Source organism: Pteropus alecto, unplaced genomic scaffold, assembly GCF_000325575.1.
Source record: "Pteropus alecto unplaced genomic scaffold, ASM32557v1 scaffold146, whole genome shotgun sequence".
Taxonomy (NCBI): Eukaryota; Metazoa; Chordata; class Mammalia; order Chiroptera; family Pteropodidae; genus Pteropus; species Pteropus alecto.
This window is the reverse complement of record NW_006442107.1, coordinates 26,911,963-26,920,861: the sequence shown is the minus strand read 5'-3', so window position 1 is coordinate 26,920,861 and position 8,899 is coordinate 26,911,963.

The following is an 8,899-nucleotide window of genomic DNA, read 5'->3' as shown; positions in this document are numbered from 1 at the left end:
CCTTCCTTCCTTCCTTCCTTCCTTCCTTCCTTCCTTCCTTCCTTCCTTTCTTTTAAATGTATATACATATCTATATACCTTACCTTGTTCTCCCAAACACACAGACACAAGTACAGTATAGGACTTTTATGAGCAAGGGAATTGTGGTGAAGAGAAAGTAAAGGTTAAAATGATAAGCGATAATGAAGGTGAAGTTAGAACATTAAACGCTTGTTTTGAGTTACCAAACACTGCTAGAGGACCACAAATTTGGCTCTCAGACTTCTAGCAGCCAACACCAAGAAACATGAACCACAGTGTCCATTAAATAAAACATCAACTTTTCAGAAAATGCACAATTATTCCTGAGAAATTTTATTCTACAGGACCACATAGAGAGGAATATGTTTATAAAATAGACAATACCCTCTACAAATAAATACCATAAGCTTCTTATGACTGTTTCTTTACCATAACTTCGTGCAGGCCATTAGCAGAACAAATTGGCACAGTTTAGCAGGAAAATTATATGAGCAGCTGAAGCAATGCAGGCCAGGTATGAGGGTATCCCATGGTCCTCTTAAACGTAAGGGCAAATTTTCAAGTTTTAGAAGAGTGAATAGACAACATATAATTTGGGCAGTTATATAAAATACAGTTTTCTTTCAATCAAGCTTTTAATGAAAAATGTCAAGTAGTGGCGAGTTTAACATTATCCTCTCAAATAAGTGTTTGGGGATACAGACAGTCTGTGTTCTGGTTAAATGCAGACCCGCATACACATAAGTATTCCCTGAATTGGCAGAAAGCTTGCCACACTGCAGGAGCTCTCATATTCTCCTTTGCATGTCTTTTCTCAGTTTAATATTTATACTGTCTTTTTGATAATGTATTTTTCCATGTAGATTTATGAATTTGCATGTGTTAGAGTAGGAGTCCACTCCAACTCTACAAAGTGTTAGGCTGAGCAAGTACTGAGGACTAAGCCAAGATTTTTCCAAAATAATTTTGAGTTTATTTCAGCACATGAATAGATGGGTGACTGAGACCTACCCCCTCCCCCAAAGCATGGCCACAGAATTTTAGTTTGGAACAATTTCAAAGTGGGTGTTAACGAATGCCCACTATGGCCATAAAAATTAACCTCAGGAAGAGATTCATAGAACATCTAAACTTTGAGCAATGTAATTTCCTACAGAATGTTCCAAGATAAAATGATTACAACATATACCCCTAATTCCTGAATGAGGTGTGACCATATAAATAGAACCATATATAAATCTATATGGGATGCACCTATAATGTCCTTATGTCCTGGTGCCCTGGATAGTCCTGGAAAATGTCTATTGTCCCAGCATGATTATTAATAGCACATCCTTTATTGCCAGAAGTGTTCTGGCTCCTCTGATACTTTTTGGTAACATTTATAATTATAGAAGATGCTTACTGAAAATCTTACACTAACGTTAAGTATTTTTCCAGAAATTTTGCTTTCATGTTTCTTATTGGTTTTGCCTCCTCCATTTAGGGAGATAAAGAAACTAAAGTGATCATAAAATTAAAAAAAAAATCCACATTTTAATTTTACCATGATGTTGAACACCTTTAATGTGTGTGTGTGTGTGTGTGTGTGTGTGTTACTCGTTTTAAACTTTGATGGTATTTATTGTAAAGATCTATTGCCATTACAAAGATTCTGGAACTGCCCATTCGTCTCTGACGATAGAAAAATTAAACCAAAGGAAGGTGTATATTAATTTTATAACTCTATGTTAATCCTCTAATTGTTAAATAAAAGTATAACTTCTGGCACACATACAACAAAGTGTCCTGCCTCTGATGATAAATTATATGACCACACTACTCATACCCGATTCTTGTTTTTTTAAAGCCAATGCCAAGGAGAAGTACACACAAGCTGCAATCACATACTATTTTTATGGCCATTGGTAAAACAGTGATTTGCTGCACCGTGTGTAGAATGCTAACCAGAGAAACTAAGGCTTCCAATTTATTGATGAAAGCTTACCATATATTTGAAATAATCATTAAGCACTTAATTAGTGGGCAGAGAGGGTGGCTCTTGAAAGCAATAAATGGATCACAACCTAAGTACTACTAGATCACGTAAATATATGAGGAAGAATTTGAGCCCATAACTTGCAGTGTTCCTTGAGCAATTCTAAAGGGGAAAAAAATCTTCCCTCAAGCGCTTTATATAAATTGAACTTTTAAAAAATAATCAGCAGTACAATATGAGAAAGTAGGGTACTGATACAATCATAAAGTTGGCTGGGATTTGCAAAGTTCAGAGCAATTGACCTTGGTTTGTCCAGCTGGGAAAAGTATGCAGCTTAAAGATAAACTCAAATTGACTTTTCATGATCTCTTTTATCAAATTTATATCTAGTAACTTGTTTCATATTAAGCCCTATTGTTATACCTAGGGGCCAGAGTCAGGCCCTTTTACATGACTTTATTTACTCAAGTTCTTTCAAGGCACAGAGATTTAAAATCACAGAGATGGATCCTGACTTCAAGAACTGTGGCTCAGTTTCCTTGTGTGATGTGAATATGACTATGATTGTAAATGTGCTAAAATGTGAAGCAATGAATTTGAGTTTAATTCTTCCCGTTGGTGGAGAAAAAAACTTGTAGTCACTTTTCCAATGACTTTTGGGATTCTCCTAACCTTAGGTAGAATTGATCATCCCTCCTTTGTGTGCTCACTAAATCTTCTTTATATATCTATTATTTATATCTGCCACTATCATATGTTAAAGTATTTGTTTATGTATTCATCTTCCATCAGACTTTGCAATCTACAGTAGCAAAGATGGTGCCTTATTTGTCTTAGTTTTTCTAGCATCTGGCACAGGGTCTTTCTTTGTGTTTTATCCATTTATCTGACAATTTTTAAGTAGCAATTTCTCTTTCTTTTTTTTAATTAAATTTATTGGATGACATTGGTTAATAAAATTATATAGGTTTCAAGTATACAATTTAACAATATATCATCCATATATTGCATTGTGTGTTCACCACCTAAAGTTAAATATCCTTCTGTTAAGTAGCAATTTCTTTCAAAAAAGAAAAGAATTTTTTTGATTATATGGCAGACATCTACCACTCATATTTACTAAATATTAGTTTTTCATTTTTGCTTTAGGTGAATCTACTTTTTAAAAAATAAAACTTTATAGCTATAACTAAGGCTCTCCTCTCCATCCCATTTCTCTTATTCACTATCTTGAATGTTGGTTGTGCTATTCCTGACACACATTTTTAATACTTTACTCATATCCTCTGTGTATCCATAGAAACACTATTGTTTGGTGTATTTTTAAATTTTACATGAGTAGTATCCTATAAAGCCTATTACAACTTGCTTTATTAATTTAATGTTTTGTTTTCAATATTTATCTGTACTGATAAATGTAGATCTAATTCATTCACACTAACTTCTGTGTGAGTACACCATGACTTATTTCTGTATTCCATTACCTTTAGACAGACACATTAAGGTTGTTTTCAAATTTCTCCAATTATGAACCATGAAGCAATAAACATCCTGGTACATATTTTGTTGAGTACATATGTAAGTTTTTATATTAATATAAAAAGGCATTTCTGGATTTTTTGGCTAATCATATCATTAGCTCTATAATGTGGTATAGCAATATACACTATCACCAGCAGTGTATAACCATTTCTATTTCCCCATCTCATCAATGCTTGGTGTAATCAGACTAAATTTTTGTCAATATGACAGGTGTGAAACATCTCATTGATATCTAGTGAGATTAAAATCTTTTCATTTATTATACATTTGTTTCCTCTTTTGTGAATTGCTTGTTCATGATCTTTTCCCATTGAATTATTTTCTTTTATTATCGGGTTTAAGTATTTATTAATATGTTCTTAACCTAAATCTATTGTCAGTTACATGAGTTGGAAACATTTCTTAGTCTGTAGTTTGTATTTTAACTTTAGTGGATTTTGTCAGACAAAGGTTTTAATGTAGCTAAATTTCTCAGTGTTTTCCTTTATTTTGTGGAATTTTTGTGCCTTAAGACATCCTTTGCCACTTTAAACACAGAGACATTGCATATTATCTTCCAGAGCTTTTAATGTTTTGCTTTTCATATTTATGCCTTTAATAAAACTGGAGCTAATTTTCATCATGGAATGAAGTAAAGATCTAGTTTTAATTTTTTCCCAATAGATAATATTATTTTTCCACAGTGTCATTCTCCCTCCACTGATTTGAAAGCCATCTATCATAGATTCTATATAAAGATAGATCTAATTTTTTATTTCATTCTACTGGTTTATTTATATGTCCCTGCCCCAAGGCATTTATGTTTTTTAATAATTTTAACTTTTAAATATGTTACGCTATCTGGTAAGGCAAATTCCCATCCCTTATATTCTTTAAAATTATTTTGACTATTCTTGGCCTGCTATTCTTTAATATGAATTTCAGGATTATTTTTTCAAAATCAGTGAAAAATCCTGCCATGGTTTGGAAAGAACACTGACTTTGTGAACTAAGTCTAGAGGAATTATTATATAGAATCTCCATACATATGACCATGATGTATTTATCCATTCATTTATTTATTAGTTTTTTTCCTTTAATAATTTTTTAGAATTGTTTTTTTTCCTCCATAAAGGTCTGGAATATCTTTTGTGGGATTTTTTTGTAATTGTATTATAATATTCGTTGGTAGTGTGTGGGAATCTTTAAAAGTTACATTTTCTCATTAGTTGTTTCTAATCCACGATTCTGTTTATTTTGGTATATTGATTTTTAAAAATTGAGGTGAAATTCCCAAGACATAAAATTAACCATTTTAAAGTGTACAAGTCAGTGGCTTTTAGTACTTTCACAATGCTGTGCAATCACCCCCTTTAAGTTTTAAAACATTTTCATCACCCGAAGAGAAACCCTTGTACCAGGGTTACTCCTTATCCCTCTGCCCTCACCCTCCACCCCGCAACCCCCACACCGCTTTCTCTGACAGCCAACTGACTTTCTGTCACCATGGATTTACCTGTTCTGGATATTTTATATAAATGAAATCATACAACATGTGACTTTTTGTGTCTGGCTGCTTTCACTCAGCATATTTTCAAGGTTTATCTATGCCGTAGCATGTATCAGTACTGCATTCCTTTTTATGTCAGAATAATTCTTTTGTTTATATATACCACATTTTGTTTATCTACTCATCCCATTTAACATGTCTATCAAGTGAATAGTGTTGCCATAAACATTTGTGCACAAATATCTGTTAGAGTGCCTGGATATATACCTAGGAGTGGAGTTGCTGGGCCATATGGCAATTCTTGTTTGACTTTTTGTGGAACTGCCAAAATATTTTTCTCAGTGGCGGCACTATTGTACATTATCATCAGCAATGTACAAAAGTTCCAATTTTTCCACATCCTCATCAACAATTGTTTTTCTTTTTCTTTTTAAAAATTATAGCCTTCCTAGTGGATATAAAATGATATTTATGTGGTTTTGACATACATTTACCTAAGGACTAATGATGTTGAACACCTTTTCATGTGCTTGGCCATTTGTACATATCTATGGAGAAATGTTTATTCAAGTTCTTTGCCAATTTTTAACTTGGGTTGTTTATTTTATATATTCTGGATACTAGATCCTTATCAGATATATGATTTGCAATTATTTTCTTCCATTCCATAGGTCATTTTTCACTTTCTTAAAAGTGTCTTTTGATGCCTGAAAAATTTTAATGTTGATAAAGTTCGGTTTATCTATTTTTTCTTTTGTCGATTGCCCAAACCAAAGTCATAGATTTACTCATATGTATTCTTCTAAGAGCTTTATAGTTTAGGTCTTACATGTAGCTTCTACTTTAGGTATAAATTTTTTAAATTTATTCTACAGATAACTTTTTTTTTAATTTAAAAATTTATCTTATTTGGGATTTTATTTTCAAATCTTTCTAGCCCCCTCACCCAGTACTTTTTATATCTTTATTTATTTTTAAATAAGTTTTAATTTTTTAATCACAGTTGGCATACAATATTATATTAGCTTTAGGTGTATAACTTAGTGATTAGACATTTATATAATTTATGGAGAGATCACCTCAGTAAATCTAGTGCCCATTTGAAACCACAAATAGTTATTACAATTATATTGACTATATTCAAGACGATTTTGTAACTAACAATTATACTTCTTAATCTTTTTCCTTTTTTCACTCACCACCTCTAAACTTCCTACCATTCGGTAACCATCAAAATGTTCTCTATATCTATGAGTTTCTGTTTTGTTTGTTTCCTTTGTTTTTTAGATTCCACATGTAAGAAATCATATGGCATTTGTCTTTCTCTGACATACTCCAGTCAGCACAATACCCTCTAGGTCCATCCATGTTGTTGCAGATGGCAAGATTTCATCCTTTTTTATGGTTGAGTAATATTCCATTATATATATGCACCGCCTCTTAATTCATTTACCCATTGATGAATATCCAGGTTGGCTCCATATCTTGGCTATTGCAGCTAATGCTGCAATGAACATATAGATGCATGTATCTCTTTGAAGAACTGTTTTGGATTGCTTTGAATAAATACCCAGAAGTGACACTACTGAGTCCTTCTTTGTTTCTTAGAATAGCCTTTGTTTTAAAGTCTATTTTGTCTGGTATAAGTATTGCTATGCTAGCTTTTAGTTAGTTAGTTTGTTTCCATTTTCATGAAATGTCTTTTTTTATCCCTTTACTTTCAGTTTGTGTGTGTCTTTTGATTTAAAGTGAGTCTCTTGTAACATATGCAAGGGTCTTGTTTTCTTATGCATTCAGATACCCTATCTTTTGGTTGGTGCACTTAATCTATTTACATTTAAAGTAATTATTGATAGATATGTAGTTATTGCTATTTTATTATTCATATGTTTGATTTTTTTCCTTCTTTTTCTTAAAGAAGTCCTTCTAACATTTATTATATTACTGGTTTATTGTTGATGAACTTCTTTAGTTTTTTTTTTCCCTCTGGGATGCTTTTTTTCTATCCTTCGACTCTAAATGATAGCTTTGCTGAGTAGAGTCATCTTGGTTACAGGTCCTTGCTTTTCATCACTTTGAATATTTCCTGCCAGTCCCTTCTGGCCTGAGAATTTTCTGTTGAGAAGTCAGCTGATAGTTTTATGAGAGCTCTCTTGGAGGTAACTAACAGCTTTTCTCTTGCTGCTTTTAAGATTCTCTCTCGGTCTTTAACCTTTGGTATTTTAATTATGATGTGTCTAGGTGTAGGCCTGTGTGAGTTCATCCCGTTTGGGACTCTCTGAGCTTCTTGGGCTGTATGTCCACTTCCTTAGTCAGGTTAGGGAAGTTTTTCATCATTATTCTTTCAAACTCGTTTTCAATTCTTTGCTCACTCTCTTCTCCTCCTGATACTCCTGTGATGTGAATGTTCATATGCTTGATATTGTCCCAGGCCCCTTAAACTATCTTCAATTTTTTGGATTCTTTTTTCTTGTTGCTGTTCTGATTGGGTGTTTTCTGCTACCTTATCTTCTAAATCGTGGATTCAATCCTGTTTTATCTAATCTACTTTTGTTTCCTTCTAAAGTATGCTTCATTGTATTCCTTGTTTCTGATTGGTTGTTTTTTATTTTTCTATCTTCATTTATATGTTTTCTATCTCTTTGTAAAAGTTCTCACTGAGTTCTTCTCCTCTTCCCCTGAGTTCATTGAGCATCCTTATAAATAGTGTTTTGAACTCTATCTGGTAGATTGCTTATCTCCATTTTGTACAGTTCTTTTTCTAGAACTTTGTTTTGTTCTTTCATTTGAGACATGTTTGTCTCCCCATTTTGGTGGCCTCCCTGTGTTTGTTTCTATGTGTTATGTAGAGCCACTATGTCTCCCAGTTTTAGTAAAGTTGCCTTATGTGGTAGGTGTCCTGTGGGGCCTAGTTACCCAAAGTGGATGCTCAAAGTGTTTCCATTGTGTGGGTTGTGTGTGCCCTCCTGTTGTAGGTGAGCCTTGGTTGCTCACTGTATGTCAATGGGAGGGAGCGACTCTGGGGCTGATTGGTTGTGAGGACTGGCTGGTTACTGCAGTGGAGGAGCTGTTGTGCAGGGGCTGACTCTACAGAGCAGATTTTGCTTTAGCAGGGCTCTAGTGCTTGCCCAGTCTTCCCTTTGGGAGTGTCATCTTCAGATGTAGTCCTGGGTGGTTTTTCTGAACCCCTGGTATGCCAGCCCCAGGGCCTTTTGGGAAGGGCCCCACCTCAGACCAAGTTTAGCCACAGCCTGCATCTTGCACAAGGCCACTTGGCATGAGCCACCAAGCAATCTGCAGATAGCTGCCACCTGGGCTGGGCTTGGAGGTGCCTCAAGAAGCCAAGCCATGAACCAAGGCCGGCTGCCACCAGTGCCGGGCTTAGGGCTGCCCAGCAAGCAGTATGGGGCATGCCGTGGCCAGATGCTACTTGTTTGGGGTTTGTGAACCTTTGAGAGATTTTAGGAAAGTCTGCAGCATGAGCCAATTCAGGCCATTTGTATTGAAAAGCCACTAGAAGTGGCTTAAATGGGCCTGCAAGTTGGGAAGAGCAGAGTCTCAGAGAATCACCAGGGCAGGGCAAAAGGAATTAGTCTAGTTGATGGAGAATGAGATGCAGCAGCCATCTGGATCTGCAGGCTGGGAGGAGGAAAGTCTCAGCAAAGCAACAATGGATTCTGCCAGCGCTTCTGTCTGAGAGAAAGCTCTTATCCTGAAGACAGACAATTCCGTTCCCCCATATGTCCCCTGGTAACTTTTGAGATGCTGCCCCAATGTCAGAGCTCAGAGTGAGAGAGTCTATGAGTAAGTAAGTCCACTCCCAGGCCCTTTAAAGTCCACTCCTGCAGCCCCCCTTCTCACTCGGCCAC